The 25,786-nt window shown below is 34.7% G+C and overlaps 1 pseudogene; it reads left to right on the top strand.

Moving 5' to 3' along the window:
* The window catches only part of LOC138918607 (regulator of DNA class I crossover intermediates 1-like), a 71,653-nt pseudogene that overhangs the window by 34,223 nt on the left and 11,644 nt on the right, over positions 1-25,786 (top strand).

Genomic DNA, 25,786 nt, shown 5'->3' with positions numbered 1-25,786 from the left:
AAATGTCTGTTCATGTCTCCTGCCCATTTTTTGATCGGGTTGTTTGATTTTTTTTGTTGTTGAGTTGTGTGAGTTCTTTATATATTATGGATATTAAGCCTTTGTCAGATATATGACTTGCCAATATTTTTTCCCAGTTAGTGGGTTGGTTGTTTGTGAACAGGTCCCTTTCAATCACTAGTTCTTAGCATTTTATATTTTTGTGATATGCTCTTTTTTTCTTTTTATGGATTGAAAAAATATTAGTTGTGGGTTGCTATAGATATAGCCAAATTAGGAGAGAAATTAAGTATAATAATTCTTCTTAGGTCAAAAACTTAATTCTCTGGGCTGTAGAAGATTATGAATCCCAAAACTGGAATGTTCTTTAAAAGTCTTTGAAATCATCATCTTTTTATAAAATTATTGATAGTAAAATTGACCATAGTTCAATGTGTTATGTAATACTTGATTGTAATCACAGTAAAGGAGTAGTTGGTGATGTCATGATGGCCCAGTATACATGATATGGAAAGGATCCTGTGAATAGCAGTACATAATCTCAGTGATGTCATAGTAATCTGTTAAAGTATAAGTTGTGATGGCTTGATTCTGTCTATGACTTGAAACATAGCTGGTTATATGCACTTCCATCCAAGACTATGCACATATGTGTATATAGATAGAGATATTTAGTGCTAAAACGTTCAATCGTTGTAGTCTCTAAAGTTAAAATTATAAAAACATCCAAATTTTTGAAGTTTGAAATATATATGCCATAGAACATACCAAGAAATGATCTTTTACTAAGTTTACATAGAGTTAAAAAATATAAAATTATTAAAGGTTACTATACTAATATATAATGGTAGTGAGTAAAATGGTTATGTAAACGCTCTATCTTGTTAACAAGGTTAACAAGAATATTTAGTTTTGAATCTCTCCCATTTTTAGCATGAGGTGGTTTTATGTCATATTTGTGTACTATTTCTAAATTAATTTATAATTAGCAAATTTATAATAATTTATAAATTGTAGTTATATATTACAGTATTATAGTTACATACAATATGTAATGATATTCAATTTTATTGAAGTATGTTTTCTGCTTTTCAGAGAAGGGAAAATGAAGTATTGTGCTAGGCTTATTAATTTAAGGACCCAATAATTTTTTGTTGTTGCTTTGGTCAGGAAGATTGGCCCTGAGCCAACATCTGTTGCCAGTCTTCCTCTATTTGTTTGAGGAATATTGTTGCTGAGCTAACACCTGTGGCCCTCTTCCTCCATTTTGTATATGGGTTGCTGCCACAGCATGGTTTGTTGAGTGGTGTGTAGGTCTGTGCCCAGGATGTGAACCAGTGAACCCTGGGCCGCCGAAGCATAGTGTGGGAACTTAACCACTATGCCACTGGGCTGGCCCCCCAATAATTTTCGAGTGATGCAATGAAAAACATTCAGTTACCCGTTCCATTTGTATTTTATAAGACTAAAACTTGCATCCTACATCAGCTTTAACTCATCCTTGCTTTGTTAAATAGTTTATAGGATAGAGAATGAGACCCTGTGTAATCTATACTTGAATAATCTTCTACTTAGAGACTGCAGGTTAGTGATTATCTCCAAAGGGGTAAATAATGTTGTACTTCATATGGCAGAAGAGAGAAAAGAGAAGCTAACATCCCTGGTAAGGTGTGGTGTCACATTGTGAAGTATTAGGGAATTTATTTATTTGGATATATATTTGGAGAGATTTCAGGAAAATTAAAATGAGACTATAAATTACATAAGAAAATGAGTTGAAAAACAGGTTAGAATAAAAAGTGGCCTGGGGCTTACTAGTCCCTGGAGAAGTAGATTGAGCCAATATATAATATTCTCTTCTGTTTTGATTTGTTTGTGTGTTTCTCGCTTCAAGGGATGACATTGTCCCTGCACCATTGACACTGTCTCTCTGAGGCTGAGATGAGATGTGTTATCAGACTTTATTTTCAGCTTTTGTTGATTTTAGACCTTTTTTTCAAAAAAGACTTTTAGTATCTCTTTTTGCCTGCACGTTTTTTTTTTTTCTGACTCTTTCTGTCATTGCTTGTCTTTGGACGTCTCGTTTCTGTGTTTCATGGCTTATACATAAAATATACTACAGATATGAATTATTATTGCTGGATAGATTAGTGTTGGGCCATTATAATATCTTTATATGGTACCTTCCTCATTAACAAATGGGTTATCACATCTGCTTTTCACAAGAGTCTTTCCATAATTTCCCCGTTTTGCACTCAGTGGTAGCGATATTCAGAAAGATTAAAGTAGCAGAGGCTGGCCCTGTGGCCGAGTGGTTAAGTTCACGCGCTCCACTACGGCGGCCCAGCGTTTTGCTGGTTCGAATCCTGGACGTGGACATGGCACAGCTCGTCAGACCATGCTAAGTCGGTGTCCCACATGCCACAACTAGAAGGACCCACAACTAAAAATACACAACTATGTACCGGGAGGTTTTGGGGAGAAAGAAGAAAAGATAAAATCTTTTTTTAAAAAAAAGATTAAAGTAGCTGTCTAAAATTACTTAGTAAATGGAGGAACTGAGATAAGTACAGTTGTTTCCTTGGGAGAAATCATTATTTTCTGTCAGCAATATTTAACTTTTATTTACTCAAGATCTTGGTGTTCCGGGTCTTTTGTTTTAAATCTTTTTTTACCTCTGAGAAAATGGTTAGCTCACCATAGATCAACCCTGTTATTTTAGCAGTCATTCAAATACTGACACTGCTTTCATTATTAGAATAGTATTTATTTTGTTTTCAATAAGGACACTCTTTCTTTTAGACTAAAAAATACATTTTTAAACTATAGATGTCTACTTAAATGAGGTTTTACGGTAAATTATTTAAATTGTGTATATGTACATTTACCCTTTTGGCAGGTTCTTCCTTTTTTTTTTTTAGCTCAGTAATGTTAATTATTCTAATTCCGTGATTTCCAAATTAAACAAAAATCAAGATGCTTTCAGTCCATCATATAAAACAGCACAATTTGGAACATTATTTGAAAGATTAAACAGGTAAGCAAAGATGTTGAAGGAAATAAAGAACCTGTAGCATGCTTTCCTTGAGTTATTAATTTGATTTTACTGGACAGAAGTATTTTTAGTTAGAAACGTAAACTTCTAAGTAAAACTTCTAAGGAGAAAAAAACACTGTAAGTAAAATGTAGCATTTAATTAAAGTAGTTATAAGTAACGATTTTCTGATGTACATATCTACCTTTCATTTATTTATTTTAAAAAATATTTTGGGCCAAGGTGTTTTATAATCCCTGTTTTATGAATTACTACTTTCTTTTTCTTTATCATAAACATAATAATTTTTTTTTCATATTTATGGTAGTTGATCAGTGCCCCATTTTTATTTTCTAGGTGTCTGTATTTAAACTCTGGTTCGTTGTTTTAACAGACATTAAACTTGTAAAACCAGTTTGAATCACTCTTGGTAATCATAATGAGAAACTTTGACTCTGTAATTCTGTCTCAGTCTTCCTCATTTTAGTAAATGGCACCACTATTCACTCAGTTGCTTAAGCCAAAAAAAAGTTGTACCTGATTCCTTCCTTTCCTTCAACTCCCAATATCTGTTTCACAAAGTATTGTCAATTCTGTATTCTAATAAACTTTAAAGTTATCTACTCATGTCTCCATCTCTACAGGTTCCATTTCAGTCTAAGCCACCACTGCCTCTTGCCTAGAATTGTAATAGCCATATAACAATTCTTTTTGTTTCCTCTTTGTCCTTAGGTCTATTTTTTTTTCACACTTTATTAATGTATAATCAACATACCATAAACTGAACTTATCTAAAATGTGCACTTTGGTAAGTTGTGACATATGTCAAAAATAATGACCATTCATCATCCCCAGTAGTTTCTTTGGGCACCTTTGTAATCCCTTCCTCTGGCTACTTTACATCCCTTACTCCCATCCCAAGACAACTGCTGATCTGCTTTCTATCACTGTTGATTAGTTTGTATTTTCTAGAATTTTATATAAATTGCATTAATACAGTATGTTCTCCTTGTTTTGGTCTAGCTTCTTTGACCTAGCATAATTTGAGATTCATCTATGTCGTTGGTTGTGTATATCAATGGTTCATTCCTTTTTATTGCTGAGTAGTATTCCATTGTATGGCCATAGCACAGTTTATTCATCTGCTGATGACCATTTGGCTTTTTTCTCCAAGTTTTGGCTATTCCAAATAAAGCTGCTATGAAAGTTCATATAGAAGTCTTTGTTTAGACATATGCTTTCATTTCTCTTGGGGAAATATCTATGAGTGGAGTGGCTGGGTCATATGGTAGGTATATGATTAAATTTTTAAGAAACCGACAAACTGTTTTCTAAAGTGATTTGTACCATTTTACATCGCATCAGCAGTGTATGAGAGTTCCAGTTGCAGCATACCTTTGACAACACTTGGTAAAGTCAGTCTTTTAAAATATATGCCATTCTAGTCAATATGTAATAGTATCTTACTTTGGTTTTAATTTTGCATTTCCCTAATGACTAATGATGTTGGCATCTTTTCATGTGCTTATCAGCCATTTGTGTATCTTTGGTGAAATGCTTACCTTTTTCCTTTCCTTAGTGGTGTCTTTTTGAAGTAAAAAAGGTTTTAATTTTGATGAAGTACAGTTTATTAATTTTTTCATTTAGAAATTGTTTGTGTGTTGTCATAGCTAACAAGTCTTTGACTGAGCCAGGGCCATGAAGATTTTTTCCTATGTTTTTTTCTGTCTTGTAGTTTTAGATCTTACATTTAGGTCTATGATCTGTTTTGAGTTAACTTTTATGTATTGTGTGAGGTAAGGGTCTAAATTCACCATTTGCATTTGTGGAAAGGAAAGAATATCTTTTCCCCACTGAATTGCTTTGGCACCTTTGTTGAAAATCGATTGACCAAAAATGTAAGTTGTTTTTCTTTTCCCCCAGGAATCTCAGTTCTGTTCCATCGGTTAATTATGTCTATCTTTATGTCAGTGCCACACTGTCCTGATTGCTATAGCTTTACTGTATGTTTTGAAATTGAGAACTGTATTAGTCTTCCAGTTTGTTGTTCTTTTTTGAAAATGTTTTGGCTTTTCTTAGTCCTTTGCATTTCCATATAAATTTTAGCATCAACCTGTCAGTTTCTGGAAATAAAAAAAGCCTACTTGGATTTTGATAGGGATTGTATTGAATCTGTAGGTCAATTTGGGGAAAATTGCCATCTTAACAATAGTGAATTTTCCAATCCATGAACATGAAATGTTTCTCCTATTCATTTTTTTTGAATGTCGTAACAGCTTTATTCATAGTAGTCCCAAATTTGAACTAACCTAGATGTCCATTAAGAGTAGAATATTATGGGGCTGGCCTGGTGGCATAGTGGTTAAGTTTGCATGCTCCACTTTGGTGGCCTAGGGTTTGCAAGTTTGGATCCCAGGTGCAGACCTAGCACCACTTGTCAAGCCGCACTGTGGTGGCATCCCACATAAAATAGAGGAAGATTGACATAGAGGTTAGCTCAGTGACAATCTTCCTCAAGCAAAAAGAGGAAGATAGGCAACAGATGTTAGCTCAGGGCCAGTCTCCCTCACACACACACAAAAGAATAGAATATTATATAATATTCATGCAGTGAAATAATACACAGAAATGAAAAAAAATAAACTGCTGATACATGCAGTAACAAGCATCTCCATGGAAGAATCTCAACACAAAAAGAGGACCATTGTGTAATTCCATTTATGTGGAGTTCAGAACCTGGCTGAATTAATGAATGGTGATAGCACTCAGAATGGTGGTTACTGTTGGGAGGTGTGGACTTGGAGGGGCATGAGAGAACCTTCCAGTGTGTTTGAAGAGTTTTATTTTTCCAGATTTATTGAGATATAATTGACAAATAAAAATTGTATATATTTAAGATGTTCAAGATGATGATTTCCTATACATATACATTGTGAAATGATTACCACAGTCAAGCTAATTGACACATTCATCACCTCAAATAGTTACCATTTTTGGGTATGTGATCAGACCACTTAAGATCTGCTCTATTAACAAATATGCAATTTACAAGTATACAATATAGTATTATTAACTATAGTCATCATCTTGTACATTAGATCCCCAGAACTTACTCATCTTATAACTGGAAGTTTGTACCCTTTGACTAATATCTCATTTCCCCTACTCCCCAGCATCTGGCAACCACCATTCTATTCTCTGCTTCGAGTGTGACGTTTTAGATTCCATGTATGGGTGAAATCATATAGTGTTTGTCTTTCTGTGTCTGACTTATTTCACTTAGCATAATGTTCTCCCTCTTCATCTATGTTGTCACAAATGGCAAGATTTCCTTTTTTATGGCTGAACCATATTACATTGTGTTTGATCTTCTTTAATTTCTCTGAGTAATGGATTTTTTTTTAAGATTGGTACCTGAGCTAACAACTGTTGCCGATCTTTTTTTTGTCCTGCTTTTTCTCCGCAAATCCCCCCAGTACACAGCTATATATTCTAGTTGTGGGTCCTTCTACTTGTAGCATGTGGGATACTGCCTCAATGTGGCCTGATGAGTGGTGCCATGTCCGCGTCCAGGATCCAAACTGGTAAAACCTTGGGCCGCTGAAGTGGAGTGTGTGAACTTAACCACTTGGCCACTGGGCTGGCCCCTCAGTAATGTATTGTAGTTTTCAATATATAAGCAGTGTGCTGCTTTTGTTAAATTTATTCTAAGTATCTTATTCTTTTTATGCTGTTGTGAATGGAATTATTTTCTTTCATTTTTGGATTGTTCATTGCTAGTGTATAGAAATACAATTAATTTTTGTATATTGATCTTGTATCCTTCAACTTTGCTGAGATCATTATTAGTTCTAGTAGTATTTTTGTGGATTCTTTAGGAGTTTCACCATACTGGATTATGTTGTCTATAAATAAAGGTGTTTTTATCTCTCCTTTTTCAATCTGGTTGCCTTTTACTTGTTTTTCTTGCCTGAGTGACTACAACCTCTAGTACAGTGTTGAATAGCAGTGACAAGAGTGGCCATGCTTGCATTTTTCCCACTCTTAGGGAAAAAGCATTTAGCCTTCACTATTAAGTATGATATTAGCTGTAGGTTTTTTTGTAGGTGCCCTTTATCAGGTTGAGGAAAGTCCCTTCTATTCCTAGTTCATTGAATGTTTTTATCATGGATTTTGTCAAATGCTCTTTCTGTGTCCCTTGAGATTATCATCTAGTTTTTTCCTTTATTCTATTAACATGTAATATATTACCGTCTTTTGAAGTATTAAACTACCTTGCACTCCTGGGTTAAAAGCTGCTTGGTCATTATATATAAACCTCTTCATGTAATGCTGGATTTGGTTTGCTAATATTTTGTTTATGATTTTTGCATCCATATTCGTTAGGAAAATTGGTCTGAATTTTTCTTTTCTTCTTATGTTTTTTGTCTGGCTTTCATATCAGAATAATACTGGCCTCATATAATAAAGTGTAAAGTGTTTGCTCTATTTAATAGAAGAATTTGTGGATTCTTTAGATGATTTTGCATCAGGGCTATTCTTAGTGGGAAGGCTTTTTACTAATTTTTTTTACTTGTGTAAAGATCTATTCAGATTTTCTAATTTCTTCTTGAATCAGTTGTAGTAATATGTGTTTTTCTAGGAATTAATCCACGTCATCTAAGTTGTATGATTTATTAGCATAAGGTGATTTATAGCATTCCCTTGAAATCCTTTCAGTTTCTGTCAGGTTGATGTTGATGTCCCTTTTTGAGTTCTAGATCTGTGTCTTTTCTCCTTTTTTTCTTGGTCAGTGTAGCTGAAGATTTGCTAATTTTATTGGTCTTTTTAAAGAACTAAGTTTAGGGTTTTATCAATTTTCTCTATTTTTCTGTTTTTCATTCCATTGATCTCTGCCCTAATGTTTATGATTTCCTTTTTCTGCTTGCTTTTGGCTTAGTTTGCCTGTCTTTTTTTAGTTTCTTAAAGTGCAAGCTTAACTTACTGATTTGATATATTTCTTCTCTCCTAATACAGGCATTAAAAGTTATAAATTTCCCTCCCCAATGATTAGTTGGAGGTTGTGTTTAAGTACCTTCAGCTAACAAGGCTTCCTCCCTTGCACAAGACCTTACACTCAGCCAGGGATGAGTAGATACCTGTACCTCTTTCTGGTCTCTCCTGAGTCTGCACTCAGCCTTACACATGTATGCAACCTTCCAGACCACCAGGAGGGTCTGGGAGTTTATCAAAGCCTCTTGTACCTTTTTGTTTTCTGGATCTCTCTATGAAATTTCTGGATGGTTTTTGCTTGCTCCAAATATCTCAGCCTCAGGCAGCTGCAATTTTGGGCTTCTTTGATAGTTTGCCACCAAGACAATGATTATCTTTGACAAATTCCCTGGGCATGAGTCTCCCACCTTCCCGACCCTCTCCAGACAAGCTCAGCCTTGGTAGGCTACCAGCCATGGAGTTGGGGGTGGAGGGATGGTGGCAGCCTAAGGCTAAAACTCCACAGGCTCCCACGGGTTCTACTAAGGTTGAGTAGTTTTTCTTGAAGTACTGCTTCACAGTTTATTGGATGCCATTGGTCACTCCCCATATTTGAGATGATTTTTTTTTGTGAGTGTTATCTGGTTCTGTTACTGCTTTTAGGGGACAAGATTTGCCAGGTTTCTCAGTCTCTCATTCCAGAAGTCTGGCCCCACAATTGATTAATTTTGAATGTTAAACCAACCTTGTATTCCTGAGATAAACCCTACTTGGTCACAATGTGCTAACCTTGTTATGCATTCATTGGATTTGATTTGCCAAAATTTTGTTAGGGATTTTTACATTAGTCTTCATGAGGGAGATTACTTTCTAGTAATATCTTGTAATATCTTAGTCTGGTTTTGATAGCAGCCTAATGTTGGTGTCATAGAATGAGTTGAGAAGTATTCCCTCCTGTGTAATTTTCTGAAAGAGTTTGTGTAGGATTGGTACATGTCTTCCTTAAATGTCTGGTAGAGTTCATCAGTGAAGTCAGTTGGTATGAAGTTCTTTTTGTGGGAAGGTTTTTTTTTTTTTACTATAATTTCCATTTTTTACTAGATAGAAGGCTAGTTGGATTATTATTTTTTTAGTGAGCTTTGGTAGTTTGTGTCATACAAAAAATGTATCGATTTTATCTATGTTGTAAAATTTATTGACTTAAAGTTATTCACAATATCTCCTTATTATGCGTAGGAAATCTTTAACTTCTGTAGTGATGTCTTTTCTCCCATTACTAATATGGGTAAGTTGTTTCTTCTCCCCTTTTTCCCAGTGATTATTCTGATTAGAGACTTGCCAATTTTATTTATTTTCTCACAGAATCATCTTTCAGTGTCACGTATTTCTTATTTTTGTTTTTATTTCATTGAATTCTGCTCTTATCTTTATTTCCTTTTGTCTGTTTACTTTGGATTTAATTTACTCCTTTTTTCCTGATTTCTTAAGGTGAAAGCTGAGGTCATTGACTTGAGACTATTTTTCTTTTCTAATGCACGTGTTTAGTGCTGTAAATTTTCCATAACTGCTGCTTTGCTGCATCCTACAAATTTTGATATGTTTTGTTTTATTTTCATTCAGTTAAAAAACTTTCTAGTTTTCCTTTTGATTTCTTCTTCACTCCATGAGATATTTAGAAATTTGTTATTTGGTTCCTAAAGACTTTTCTGTTATCTTTCTAAATTAATTCCATTGTGGACAGGGAACATCCTTTGTGTGATTTGAATCCTTTCAAATTTATTGAGACTTGTATTATGGTTATGAATATAGTTTACATTTAGTGCAACAATTGATATATGATTGGATTTGTCTGTTCTCTTGCTATTTATTTTTTATTTCTCCCATATAATCTTTGTTCCCTTTCCCTCTTTTCTGCCTTTATTTGATTTTAGTCTTTTTTATGACTTACTTTATCCTTTTGTTGGCTTGTTATCTATAACTCTGTTTTGTTTTTCAGTGGTTTCTTTAGAATTTATTGTATATATTTTAATTTATGACAGACTATATTCTAGTTGTGTTATACTACTTCAAGTATTGTGTAAGAACCCTGTAATGGTATGCTTCCGTTTCTCCCCTCTGGCCTTTGTGGTGTTGTATTCATACATTCACTTATATAAATGTTATAAATCCAAAAATATATTATTGTTCTTTTTGCTTTAAAGAGAGTTAAAAATTAAGAAAATATGTTTTTTATACTTAAGCACAAATTTATCATTTTTGGTGGTCTTTGTTATTTTGTGTAGATCTAGATTTCCGTGTGGTGATATTTTCCTTGAAAGACTTTTGTTAACATTTCTTATAGTGTGGGGCTGCTAGTAATTAATTCTTTCAGCTTCTGTGTATTTGTAAGTTTTTATTCTTTTCTTTTTGAAAGGTATCTTTTGCATTGTTTCCTACTAGAAGTTACTGTCATTCTTATCTTAATATCTATATATCTAATATATAATTTTTCTCTGTTTCTAAGATTTTTCTATCATAGATTCTCCATGGTGGATTTTCTATCATAGATTTCTATCCATTGATTAGGATGTTCCTTTTCTTTTTATTTCTTGTCTTTGAGCTGCATTGAGCATCTTGGATCTGTGAACTTAGTTTTTATCGAATGTGGAAAATTCAGCCATTGATTTTTTGGATGTTTTTTATGCCTCTCCTCTCTTCTTTGGGGACCTTAATAACATGTAAGTTAGTCCATTTGAAGTTGTGTCACAGTTTATTGATGCTCTGTTTATTTATTTTCATCTTTTTTTCTCTCATTGTTTCATTTTATATAGATTATATTGCTTTTTCTTCAGATTCTCTAGTTGTATCTTCTTTGGTGTCTAATCTCTGTGTAAATCTATTCAGTATATTTTTTATCTCTAGAAGTTTGTTTTGACTCTTCTTTATATCTTCCATGTTTCTATTCAACATCCTCAGTCTTTCATCTATCTTTTTGGACGTAGGGAATATAGTTCTGATAACTCTTTTAATGTCCTTGTCTACGAATTCTATCATTTGTGTCATTTCTTGGTCTATTTCTAATAATTGATTTTTCTCTTCATTATGGGTTGTAACTTTCTACTTTTTTGCATTCCTGATAATTTTTTTTTAGATTGTATACATTATGAATTTCATCTTTTTGGTCTGGAAATTTTTGTATTCCTATAAATTTTCCTAAGGTTTTTCTGGGATTTTAGTTGCTTGGAAATAGTATGATCTTATTAAGGCTTGCTTTAAACTTTGTTAAACAGGACCAGATACACCTTCACTCTGTGGCTAATTTTGCCCCCTGCTAAGTCAATATCCTTCTTGTATTCTTAGATTTCCTTTGAATTAAGAGGTTTTCCACTCTAACTGGTGGAAACACAAAATTTTCCCATTTCTGTTTGAGTTCCTGGAATTGTTCAATCTTCTCATCTTGGGTGTTGCTTTTCCCAGCCTTGGGTAATTACTTCATACGCATGTGCTGATCAGTACTTAGCTGAAGATTTGAGAACTTTCTGTAGATCTCTGGAGCCCTCTCTCTTTGAAGCACTCTCCTTCATGGTACTCTGCCCTGCATACTCTGTTCTCTGCAGTCTTCCTGACCTTCCAGTGCTCTTTCCTCAACAAAGGGAATCTGTGGGCTCCAACTGGATTTCCCCTCTCTGTTCTGTGGCTTGGATACTCTCTCCAAGCAATAAGCTAGGAGCAGTCATAGAATTCACCTTACTTGTTTTTTCTCTGTCAGGGATCGTTATCCTATTCTATCCAATGGCCCAAGTCTGAAAGCCATTGTCTCATACAGTTTGTCCAGTTTTATAATTCTGTCAGTCAATGAGGCTAAATCTTGTTTCTCTAACTTCATTTTGGCCAGATGGAAATCAGCATATTCGCATTCACCCAGCAGTCAGACTGATATTTTTTAAGGCAAAAAGCAAGAGAGTTTTACTTTTGTACTTAGCAATTTTCAATATTTCTTATTGCTCTTTTCCAAAATAAAGCTCTACATGATCTGGGCCCTTTTGTACCTTTTAAGCCTTAGGCCGTAAGTTTTCTTTCACTGATTCTATTCTAGCTTTACTCCTCTTCTTTTTGTTTCTCACATGTGCTGCAAATCTTGTATTTGTGTTTATTCCATCCCCCTGCAGTATGCATACTCCTCTCTTTATATGTCTAATCATTCTGTATCTTTAGCTTATTTATCACTTCTTTGCTAGGAACTTTCCTGACCAGCTATCTGAAAAGGACCTCCAACACAAGTTGTTCCATCGTTTGATCTTGTAGCACCTATAAAGCTGCTGTAATTATCTTTTTTATTTGTTTATTTCTTTTATCCATTGTACTTATTAATGGTTAGTTATCTTATTTATTTGTTATTATCTTCCTTCACTAGAATATAAGCTGTATTATCTCCCTACCACATGGCAGGCATACATTAAATATCTATTTAATGCACATAAAAGGCTTATTTAGATAATGAATTTATCCATATTGTAGTCCGTAAATGAATGAACTTTTATCTATAGGAAAAAGTGTTAAAGAAGTTGGATCGATTTATCTTAGTAAGGCTTTTATATTTTTAGCATCATTTCTCTCTGTCATCTTTACAAGTAGCAATCCTTCCCAACATTCAGTCCCCAACTCAAATGCCACCTACTTGATTTTTCTCAAGTAAAAGCATTTCTTTTATTTACTGTCGTAACACTGTAGAATAGCACTTATCACTTTCTAGTTTTTCTTTCCCCTTCTGGACTATTTCTTGTGAGCAATAACTGTGCATTATACATTTCTCTGTTCTCCAGATCTCTCAGTGAGTGATTCTTCTGAGTCAGAATGCTTAAAATGCTGTTTAAAAATGATTATTTACATTTGTAGTGTGCTTTCTAATTTATGAAGTGCTTTTACATTTATTTTCTCATTTAAAGTAATACAGTTTCTCTGGTGTGAATGGTGTATATTATTGTGTGCTATAGGTTATGCCTTTGATATCACAGAATAACATTATTCTGCTCAAAACACCACTAAGACCCGTATTGAGAAACAGTGTAGGATCACGGTCTATGAACATTCCTGGACAAAATCTCTCTCTCTCTTTAATGCCAAACTGAATTCTTTTCTCTCTCTGTCCCCAATACGTGGCATAGTGCCCGGAACACGGCAGGTGGACCTGCTCATTAGATGTTTAATGAATAACTTAAAAAATAAAATTGGAAATCAATCAGTTTTAGCAGTCTATGTTTCTTTTCTAAATTTCTTTGGTACCTCCAATCTCTGGAACAGCCCACCCCTAAGTAAATTTGTGGATAGTCAATGGCAACAAAATCCAGAGTATCTTGATTTTTTTTTGTTGTTAGATTGGCACCTGAGCTAACATCTGTTGCCAATCTTTATTTATTTCTGTTTTTCTTCTTACCCCCAAAACCCCCCAGTACATAGTTGTATATTCTGGTTTTAGGTCCTTCTGCTTCTGCGATATGGGACGCTATGTCAGCATGGCTTAATGAGCAGTGTGCTAGGTCCGCACCCAGGATCTGAACTGGCGAAACCCTGGGCTTCCGAAGTGGAACGTGTGAACTTAACCTCTCTGCCACAGGGCCAGCCCCAGAATATCTTGATTTTTAATTATTTCGTATAGTAGCTTTGATTCTTTTATACAAGTTGGACATAACTTAGAATTATGATTTATACATTAGAAGGGAACTTATAAGTTATCTAGGCTAACCTTTTCATCTAATTCATTTTATCTCTTGGCTTTATTACATATATATGCATTTGTATCTGTATTGCTCTCCCTTGGGAACTTCAGAGTTGTTTTTATATCCTTGTTAGGTTGAGAGATATCTTTTATAGTGTTCTGATAACTCTGATTTGATGTTTTAACACTGGGGATAATTTTTCCCTGCAGTGTGTTCAAAATATCTTTCTCTGATTAAACAGAGCAGCAGTTACATGCAGTGGTTGTCTAGGGTATTCACTAGACCTTATTACAGAAGACATGATATAGGTTGGTCATATTTTGTTAATATAACAGTGAATTGAACCACATCATACTTCATTTCAACACATTTTTTTGTGTTGAAATACAAAACTAAGTGTAGATTATTTTCATACTCACTGAGGCACATTAGACAAATTTCCACCCAAAAAAAATATTATTTATTCAAATAAAAAACTGAAAACATAGTCCAGGTAAATGTTAGTAGCTACTCAGTATGTTCTCTAAGAATTTAAGTTTAAGTTTCTAAATGAAAATTTTCTATGCTTTTCTTGTTAAATATGTTTTTATTTATCTCAAAGTCCAGGAAATCGGAATTTCCTTACTGAAAGACCTGATATAGTTACAGGTGAAGATTGTGGAACCATGGATGAGAGAAGACAGTCAGACTTCATTATTGAAAAACAGTCAGTACAACATATTTTGGAAGAAAATAGGAAAGAGGCTTCAAATTTTCTTGAAGATGCGAACCAGCCAACACCCAGCCTTCTGTCAGAGAATTGTGACTCTTTTATTAGTGAAAATGTGATCAATTTATTAAACATAGATCAGTGGAGTATAAAGAAAACCTTTGACAAGTGTGGTTTTGACAGTATGGGAGATATTTGTGCAGTCACTAGTTCTGATAAAAACCATTCCACTGAGAGATGCATTAGAAGTACTTTTACAAATCCAGAGTTGACTTTTAGTAATTCTACTTTTAATAAGACAAGTTACCCAGAAAAGTGTCAGCCAAACAAGAACTATCAGAAAGAGTATAACGATCATGAAAGAAATAATCTTAGTACATCTTTTGAGAAGGATAGTTTCCCAGCCAGCTCTGAAAAAAAAGGTTGGTGTTATACGCGAGAAGGGTAATAATCTATTGGTCTTTTTGTTTTTAGTACATATTTATATATAATATAGATATGTGTGTGTGTGTGTGTGTGTATTTGGAGGAGTATAAAATTGAAAATAGAGTGACATTGTATTATGTGACATTGTGTGGACCAGTGATTTCGTTCCATATGGGTCATGCTAATAAGCTTCCAATTTAAAAAAAAGAACTAGTCTGTGCTAGAGTTTTAGTTCAATGCACACTTTTATTTATTTATTTATTTTTTTTAAGATTTTATTTTTTCCTTTTTCTCCCCAAAGCCCCCCAGTACACAGTTGTGTATTCTTCGTTGTGGGTTCCTCTAGTTGTGGCATGTGGGACGCTGCCTCAGCGTGGTCTGACGAGCAGTGCCATGTCCGCGCCCAGGATTCGAACCGACGAAACACTGGGCCGCCTGCAGCGGAGCGCGCGAACTTAACCACTCGGCCACGGGGCCAGCCCCTGCATACTTTTATTTTTAAAGGAAAATTTGAAAGTGATTACCAAGAGAAGGCACCACAGAAGACAATCCAGATATATCCAGTGAACCGTTTGTAAGTTTTCAGGTAAATCTGGGGAATGCAATTCAGCATCTAGTATAATGGGTATTGAAGGGTTGAATTGATGCAATGTGAGGTAGGGGTGTTGCTGTCTCAGAGTGGGCAGACTGGCCTCTACAAAGGCTTACCAGTTGTCAGAATCTTAGTAATATCATCCTAGTTGAGAGTATGGTGCTCGTATTTGCCAGCACAAAGCCGTCATCTTATCTGAATCTTAGTGTTAATTAGATTTGAGAAAACTGACTTATGTGTTCAAGAAACTTACACACTCACCAGAATGTCAATTTATTAATTTACAGTAAGAAATAGAAGGGTTACTTATATAGGAATGTTTACTGGCATGATAAGCATGTTTTCTAATTTTTGGCAGCTCTCCATGGGAAGGTGGCTTGGTTAGTATAGAATCAGAACAAGGGAGTAATAGAATTCAGATGCTAATGGCATAAGCAAACATATCAAGAGTTTATGGGACTGCAGTTATACTTAATTAAAGAAAACTTGTAGTTTCGGAATAGTCCTAACTTTCTTGGTAATAATTGTGGTTTAGTCAAATCTTGGTAATTAACAATCATGAATTAGAATAGGTTTTTATTTTAGAAGTACTTTCTTATGGAAATATTTAAAATATCTATTTGTAAAAAGAATACCTATATGCCATTTTTATGGGATTGGCACAACGAATAAAACATTCACAACTTATTTAATAAAATAAAAAAATTAGGTTCTTTGCTGTCAAACTTCCAGGTATTCAGAAACTTATGAATAAAAATTAGCATGTTAGACCTTGAATTTTAAAATGTACTTTATGAAAGTGATTTTAGAACATGGTTCTCAAAGCTGCGTGCAGAACTGAATCACTCAAGGGGGTGATTTTAAAATACAAAATACCAAATTTGACCCACACCCTTAGGATGGAGCTTATTTATTTTTTAAAAAGCTTCCCTTATAATTCTGATCTGCAGCCAACTTTGGGAACCATAATTTAGAACAATTATTTTCAAAGAGAATAAATCAAACTTTAATACTGTCTTATTTGTGACCCTAGGGGTAACATCCCTTTGAAAGAATTGCCTTCTAAGCAGTCGTGGAACTTTGGACTTGGTGAGGTAAAGTACATTTTACGTTATCTTTCCAATTAAGTCAGTTGATAATTCATGTCATATTTTAGTATTTGCAGTGTACTTTCATTTAAGGTAAGCTTTTATTGAAAAATTTCTTTTTAGGCTACTTTTCCTTACTCTGGAGAAATTATAGTTTAGGTCTAGAAATAAAATTATTGCCTTTTCAGAAACTATAATGTGTTTATTTGAGAAAAACCAGTCTAGATGCATTTATTTCTTTATTTCTTTAAATTTTTATTTTTTTCGGATGTACATCGTATTTCGAATTCTGTGTACATTACATCATGTTCCCCGCCCGCACACTAATTATAGTGCCATGTGAGCCTAATCACCCCTTTTGCCCTCCTGCCTCCCCCAGTGGTAACCACCAGTCCAATGTCCAATGCTATGTGTTTTTTTTTTCTTTTTGTCGTTTTTAATCTTCTACTTATGAGTGAGATCATATGGTATTTGACTTTCTCCCTCTGACTTATTTCACTCAGCATAATACCCTCAAGGTCCATCCATGTTGTCACAAATGGCCGGATTTCGTCATTTCTTATGGCTGAGTAGTAGTCCATCGTGTATAAATACCACATCTTCTTTATCCATTCGTCCCTTGATGGGCACCTAGGTGGCTTCCAAGTCTTGGCTATTGTGTATAATGCCGCAATGAACTTAGGGGTGCAAGGATCTTTATCCCTTTGTGTTTTCAAGTTCTTTGGATAAATACCCAGCAGTGGAATAGCTGGATCGTATGGTAGATCTATCCTTAATTTTCTGAGGATACTCCATCCTGCTTTCCATAGTGGCTGCACCAGCTTGCACTGCCACCAGCAGTGAACAAGGGTTCCCTTCTCTCCACACCCTTTCCAACATTCGTTGTTTCCTGTGTTGTTATTTATAGCCATTCTGACCGGAGTGAGGTGATACCTCATTGTAGTTTTGATTTGCATTTCCCTGATAGCTAATGATGTTGAGCATCTTTTCATATGCCTGTTGGCCATCTGGACCTCTTTGGAGAAATCTCTGTTCAGATCTTTTGCCCATTTTCTAATTGGATTGTTGGTTTTTTTGTTGTTGATCTATATAAGATCTTTGTATATTTTGGATATTAACCCCTTATTTGATATATGGTTTGCAAATAGCTTCTCCCAATTGTTAGGTTCTCTTTTCGTTTTGTTGATGGTTTCCTTTGCTGTGCAGAAGGTTTTTAGTTTGATATACTCCCATTTGTTCATTTTTTGTTTTATTTCCCTTGCCCAGTCAGACATGGGACTTGAAAATATGCTGCTCAGACCAATGTCATAGAGCATACTGCCTATGTTTTCTTCTAGAAGTCTCATGGTTTCGGGTCTTACATTCAAGTCTTTAATCCATTTTGAGTTGATTTTTGTGCATGGTGTAAGCGAATGGTGTACTTTCATTCTTTTGCATGTGGCTGTCCAGTTTTCCCAACACCATTTATTGAAGAGACTCTCCTTTCTCCATCGTATGCTCTTGGCTCCCTTGTCGAATATTAGCTGTCCATAAACGTGTGGGTTTACTTCTGGGCTCTCAATTTTGTTCCATTGATCTGTGTGTCTGTTTTTGTGCCAGTACCATGCTGTTTTGGTTACTATGGCTTTGTAGTACAATTTGAAATCAGGGAGTGTGATACCTCCAGCTTTGTTCTTTTTTCTCAGGAATCCTGTGGCTATTCGGGGTCTTTTGTTGTTCCATATAACTTGTAGGATTCTTTGTTCTATTTTTGTAAAAAATGTTGTTGGAACTTTGATAGGGATTGTGTTGAATCTATAGATTGCTTTAGGAAGTATGGACATTTTAACGATGTTAATTCTTCCAATCCAAGAGCACGGACTATCTTTCCATTTCTTTGTGTCTTCTTCGATTTCTTTCAACAATGTTTTATAGTTTTCAGTGTAGAGATCTTTCACCTCTTTGGTTAAGTTTATTCATAGGTATTTTATTCTTTTTGTTGCAATTGTAAATGGGATTGTATTCTGAATTTCTCTTTTTACTACTTCGTTGTTAGTGTATAGAAATGCAACTGAGTTTTGTACATTGATTTTGTATCCCGCAACTTGACTATATTCCTTTATTATTTCTGAAAGTTTTTTAGTGGACTCTTTAGGGTTTTCTAGATATAAAATCATGTCGTCTGCAAAGAATGACAGTTTCACTTCTTCTTTTCCAATGTGGATCCCTTGTATTTCTTTTTCTTGCCTGATTGCTCTGGCTAGGACTTCCAATACTATGTTAAATAAGAGTGGTGACAGCGGGCATCCTTGTCTGGTTCCTGTTCTTAGAGGGATAGCTTTCAGTTTTTCTCCATTGAAAATGATATTTGCTGTGGGTTTGTCATATATGGCCTTTATTATGTTGAGGTATTCTATACCCATTTTATTTAGAGTTTTTATCATAAATGGATGCTGTATCTTGTCAAATGCTTTCTCTGCATCTGTTGAGATGATCATGTGATTTTTATTCTTCATTTTGTTAATGTGGTGTATCACGTTGTTAGATTTGCAGATGTTAAACCATCCCTGCATCCCCGGAATGAATCCCACTTAATCATGATGTATGATCTTTTTAATGTATCGTTGTATTCGATTTGCTAGTATTTTGTTGAGGATTTTTGCGTCGATGGTCATCAGTGATATTGGCCTGTAATTTTCTTTTTTTGTGTTGTCCTTGTCTGGTTTTGGTATCAGGATAATGTTTGCTTCGTAGAAGGAGTTAGGAAGCCTCTCCTCCTCTTCAATTTTTTGGAAGAGTTTGAGAAGGATAGGTATTAACTCTTCTTTGAGTGTTTGGTAGAATTCACCAGGGAAGCCATCTGGTCCTGGACTTTTATTTTTTGGGAGGTTTTTTATTGCTGTTTCGATCTCCTTACTGGCGATCGGTCTATTCAAATTTTCTACATCTTCTTGGTCCAGTTTTGGAAGGTTGTATGTTTCTAAGAATTTATCCATTTCTTCTAGATTATCCAATTTGTTGGTGTATAGCTTTTCATAGTATTCTCTTATTATCTTTTGTATTTCTGAGGTGTCCGTTGTAATCTCTGCTCTTTCATTTCTGATTTTATTTATTTGAGCCTTCTCTCCTTTTTTCTTGGTGAGTCTAGCTAAGGGTTTGTCCATTTTGTTTATCTTTTCGAAGAACCAGCTCTTGGTTTCATTAATTTTTTCTATTGTTTTCTTAGTCTCTATTTCATTTATTTCTGCTCTGATTTTTATTATTTCCTTCCTTCTGATTTTGGGCTTTGTTTGTTGTTCTTTTTCCAGTACCTTTAGGTATGCTTTTAGATTGTCTATTTGGGATTTTTCTTCTTTGTTGAGGTAGGCCTGAATTGCTATAAACTTCCCTTGTAGAACTGCTTTTGCTGTATCCCACAGATTTTGGCATGTCATGTTTTCATTTTCATTTGTCTCCAGGAATTTTTTGATATCTTCTTTGATTTCTTCATTGACCCAATCATTGTTCAGTAGCGTTTTGTTCAATCTCCACATTTTTGTGGCTTTTCTGGTTTTCTTTCTGTAGTTGATTTCCAGTTTCATACCTTTGTGGTCAGAAAAGATGCACGGTATTATTTCGATCTTCTTAAATTTATTGAGACTTGTTTTGTGGCCTAATATGTGATCAATCCTGGAGAATGTTCCATGGGCATTTGAAAAGAATGTGTACTCTGTGGTTTTTGGATGGAATGTTCTGTATATATCTACTAAGTCCATCTGGTCTAATGTGTCCTTTAAGGCGAGTGTTTCCTTATTGATCTTCTGTTTGGATGATCTATCCATTGGTGTAAGTGGAGTGTTAAAGTCCCCTACTATTATTGTGTTACTGTCTATTTCTCCTCTTATGTCTGTTAATAATTGCTTTATATATTTAGGTGCTCCTATGTTGGGTGCGTAGATATTTACAAGTGTTATATTTTCTTGTTGGATTGTTCCCTTTATCTTTATGTAGTGCCCGTCTTTGTCTCTTATTACAGTTTTTGATTTAAAGTCTATTTTGTCTGATATAAGTATTGCTACCCCTGCTTTCTTTTCTTTGCCATTTGCATGGAATATCTTTTCCCATCCTTTCACTTTCAGTTTGTGAGTGTCTGTAGGTCTGAAGTGTGTCTCTTGTATGCAGCATATACATGGATCTTGTTTTTTTATCCAGTTGGCCACCCTATGGCATTTGATTGGAGCATTTAGTCCATTGACATTTAAAGTAGTTATTGATAAATATGTATTTATTGCCATTTTGTCACTTTTTCTTTTTTTGGGTGTTTTAGTAGTTCTTCTCAGTTCCTTTCTTTTTCTCTTGCTCTCTTCCCTTGTGGTTTGATGGTTATCTTTAGTAATATGTTTGATTTCTTTTGTCTTACTTTTTGTCCTGCTTGTTATAGGTTTCTGGTTTGTGGTTACCATGAGGATCCTATTTAATATACTGTGCATGTACCAGTCTATATTGAGTAGATAGACTCTTTAGCTTGACCTCTTTCTAAAAGCTCTACTTTTTCACTCCCCTCCTCCCACATTATGTTTTTCACATTATATATAGTCTTGTGTTTAGTGTGTGTCTATCTATTACCCTCTTATCATTGAAATAGGTGATTTTAGTACATTTGTCTTTTAACCTTCATATTATCTTCACAGGTAGTTGATCTGCTGCCTTTACTGTCCTTTTACCTTACTAGTGATTTTATTGCCTGTCTTTTGTTGTTGTTGTTTTGGGTTTTTTTGATAATTTTTTTTATCTCTATTTGTGGTTATTGCTTTCCCGCTTAAATAAGTCCCTTCAGCATTTCTTGCAGAACTGGTTTCTTGGTGATAAACTCCTTTAATTTTTGCTTGTCTGGGAAGCTGTTTATCTCTCCTTCCATTCTGAATGACAACCTTGATGGATAGAGTATTCTTGGTTGTAGTTTTTTTCCGTTTAGCCTTTAAATATGTCATGCTATTCTCTTCTTGCCTGTAGGGTCTCGACTGAGAAGTCCACTGATAGTCTGATGGGCTTCCCTTTATATGGCACTTGCGGCCTTTCTCTTGCTGCTGTTAGGATTCTCTCTTTGTCTTTAATTTTAGGCATTTTGATTATAATATGTCTTGGTGTGGGCCTCTTTGGGCTTCTCTTGTTTGGAGCTCTGTGTGCTTCCTGAAGTTGGATGTCTGTTTCCTTCCTCAGGTTAGGAAAATTTTCCTCTATTATTTCTACAAATAAACTTTCTGTCCCTTTGTCTCTCTCTTCTCCTTCTGGGACCCCTATAATCCGAATGTAAGCACGCTTGATATTGTCCCAGAGTTCCCTTACTCTCTTCTCATTCTGTCTAATTCTTTTTTCTCTTTTCTGTTCTGCTTCGGTGATTTCCTCTAGTCTTTCATCTAGTTCGCTGATCCGTTCTTCTCCTTCCTCTACTCTGTTATTGAGTCCCTCGAGTGAATTTCTCATTTTGAGTATTGTATTCTTCATTTCTGATTGTTTTTTTTTTATATCTTCCAAGTCTTTGCTGATGTGCTCACTGTGTTCATCCATTCTTCTCCACATATCTGTGAGCATCCTCATGATATTTTGTTTGAATTCCTTGTTGAGTAGGTCACTAGTTTCTGTTTCACTTAGTTCTAATCTACAAGAGCCGGATCCTGTAAGCTCTTCACAGCAAAAGAGACTCAAGTCAGAAAGATTAAATAACTTGTTCACAGTTACACATTTGAGCCAGGATTCAAACTTTTGTCTTATCTGACTGTATATTTTCAACTATATTAATTGTTTTGTCTTTTTGTCTTCAGTATGTACATTGAGTACATATCATGAATTCATTTAATAGAATTTATTGTCGTTCTCCTATATGCTAGACACTGAAGATTCAGTGGTGAAGAAAGAGTTTTTGTTCTTATGAAGCTTAAGTTGTGTTATGCACTAGACTCTGCAAGGTACAGAGATGAAGGGACATGGGACCTGTTTTTAGGAAGCTATGGTCTAGACAGAAACAGAAAAAAATATAATACATTTAGATAAATTGCTCCAATTGGGGTTTGTACAAAGGGCAGTGGGAGACAAGTAAAAAATAATTCTAAGTTTCATGGCTAGTCAGGAGGAAGATGTAATAGAGGAGAAAACTTTTGATCTGGATATCAATTAATAAGTTTACCAAATGGACAAACTGCCTTCATACTATGAAGAAGCAACATAGATAGAAACTAACAAGTGAGAGAGTATAGCTTATTTTAGAAGCTGCAAAGTAACTTCATTCCAGTTGTTGTTATTGCTACTACTATAGTGTAAATTACAAGCGATGGTGGAATGGCAAAAGATAATTCTAGACAAAATAAAGGGCTAGATCATAAAAGACTTTACATGACATATACCAGTTTTATTTTCTGTCACCAAACAGAGCCACTGAAAAAATTTTAGTAGAGGAGTTTGATGACATCTGAGTATTAAAAAGTTGACTCTAGCAACAATGAGAGATTTGAGAAGTGGCATGACTCAAGGCAGGGCAAAAAATAATGAGGGCTTGAAGTTGAGCAGTGTAAGTAAGGATGGAAATGAGGGAAGAGCTATCACAAAGATTTAGAAGATCTTGATTTGATAGTTGTTGTTGATTAGTTAAGGGAGAAGGAAAACATTGAAGGAGACCTGGATTTATTATTTGGGTAAATGGGTAGTTGATGGGATAGTGCCATTCACCTAGATTGAAGTGTTAATGTTTTATTGAGGATTTTTGTATGTATGTTCATCAGGGATATTGTCCTGTGGTTTTCTTTTCTTGTGGTGTCCTTGACTAGTTTGGATATCGGGGTAATGCTGGCCTCATAAAAGGAGTTTGGAAGAGTTGTCTCCTCTTCTCTTTTTTGAAATAGTTTGAGAAGGATAGGTATTAATTCTTCTTTGAATGTTTGGCAGCATTCACCAGTGGAAGCCATTGGTCCTGGACTTTTGACATTGGGAAGTTTTGGATTACTGGTTTGATGTCTTTACTAGTAATAAGTCTATTCATATTTTCTATTGCTTCATGAATTAGTCTTGGTAGGTCATATGTTTCTAGAAATTTATCTTTTTCTTCTAGATTGTCCAGTTTGTTGTTGTATAATTAATCATAATGGTGTCTTATGATGCATTTTATTTCTGTGATATCAGTTGTAACGGCTTTTCTTTCATTTCTGATTTTATTTATTTGAGTCCTCTCTCTTTTTTCTTGTTAAGTCTAGCTAATGGTTTGTCAATTTTGTTTATCTTTTCAAAAAAACCAGCTCTTAGTTTCATTGATCTTTTCTAGTGTCTTTTAGTGTCTATTTCATTTATTTTCACTCTGATCTTTGTTATTTCCGTCTTTTACTAACTAGGTTCAGTTTGTTCATTTTCTTGTTCCTTGAGGTGTAAAGCTGTGTTGTTTATTTGAGATCTTTCTTGTTTCTTAATGTGGGCATTTATCACCAGGAACTTCCATCTTAGAACTGCTCTTGTTGCATCCCATAAGTTTTGGTATGTTGTATTTCCATTTTCATTTGTCTCAAGATATTTTTTTAATTTCTTTTTTGATTCTTCTTTGACCCATTAGTTGTTCAGGAGCATGTTATTTAATATCCACATATTTGTGAATTTTCCAGTTTTCTTCTTGTAATTGATTTTGAGTTTCACGTCATTGCAGTTAGAAAACGTGTTTAATGTGATTTCAGTCTTCTTAAATTTATTAAGATTTGTTTTGTGGCCTAAGATATGGTCTATCCTGGAGAATGTTCCTTGTGTGCTTGAGAAGAATGTGTATTCCGTTGCTTGTGGATGGAATGTTCTGTGTATGTATGTTTGGTCTATCTGGTCTAAAGTGCCATGTAAGGCCAATATGTTTTTATTGATTTTCTGACTGGATGATCTATCCTTTGATGAAAGTGGGGTATTAAAGTCCCCTACTGTTGTATTGTTGTATATTTTCTCTCTTTAGGTCTGTTAATATTTGTTTTATTTATTTTGGTGTTCCTGTGTTGAGTGCATAAATATTTACAAATGTCATATCCTTTTGTTGGATTCACCCCTTTATTATTATGCAGTCATGCATTGCTTAATGACGGGATACATTCTGAGAAATATGTCAGTAGGCAATTTCATCATTGTGAGAACCTCATAGAGCATACTAAAGGGGAACAAAATTTGCCATCCCAAAATGTGTCTCTTTAACGTGAGGATTGTTTTAGGCTGACTATTTCTGAGAAAAAAAGACTTAGAAAGTTTGTCTTGTAACCTACCCCTTAACTTCCTAAAAGAATTCAGATTAAAAAAAGCTGTCTCAGGAAGCAAGCTATCACCTTAGCATAACATGAACTAGGTGATAGACAGGAAGGCACCTAGAAAAGCCTGATTTTTGGACTCCCTTCTGTGTTCTTCTGTTTCTGTGGCCAAACACTTGTTTTCTAAGCATTTGCTCCTTTTCACTTACCTGTGAATTGCCTTCTTTCCCTTTCAAGTCCCTGACTCTCTTCATCTCCAACATCTTATTTTGTCTTTACCTGAAGATGATATTTAAGGTGAAGGCTTCGGCTAGTTACTTGGTTTTATTGTGTTTCTCACATGTGTACATGTTATTAAACTTTTGTTTTTCTCCTGTTAATTTGTCTCGTGTCAATTTAATTTTTAGATCAGCCAGAAAAACCTAGAAGAGTAGAGGAAAATTTCTTCCTCTCTTACAGTACTTACACAAACCTCAATGGTATAGCCTGCTACACACCTAGACTATATGTTAATTTTCTTAAAGGATCACTGTTGTATACACAGTCTGTTGTTGACTGAAACGTTTTTATGTGGTGCATGACTATATAATGACCTTCTTTGTCTCTTATTACTCTCTTTGTCTCCAAGTCTCTTTGTATTAAAGTCTATTTTGTGTGATATACGTATAGCTATGCCAGGTTTTTTTTTGGTTTTCATTTGCATGGAATATCTTTTTCTGTCCCTTTACTTTCAGACTGTGTGTGTCCTTACCTCTGAAGTGAGTTTCTTATAGGCAGCATATAGATGGATCTTGTTTTTTCAGTCTATTTAGCCACTCCATATTTTTTGAGTGGAGAATTTAGTCCATTTACATTTAAAGTAATTATTAATAGGTGTGGACTTATTGCCATTTTGTTCATTTTTTTCTGTTTTGTAATTCCTTTGTTTTTTCTTTTTTTCTTTCTTTGTGATTTGATGATTTTCTGTAATGGTGTGCTTAGGATTCCTTTTTCTTTATCTTTTGTGTATCTACTGTAGGTTTTTGCTTTGTGTTACCATGAGGCTTCTGTAAAA

This window comes from Equus caballus, chromosome 17 (assembly GCF_041296265.1).
Source record: "Equus caballus isolate H_3958 breed thoroughbred chromosome 17, TB-T2T, whole genome shotgun sequence".
Classification (NCBI taxonomy): Eukaryota; Metazoa; Chordata; class Mammalia; order Perissodactyla; family Equidae; genus Equus; species Equus caballus.
This window is presented reverse-complemented; position numbering and strand designations above follow the sequence as displayed.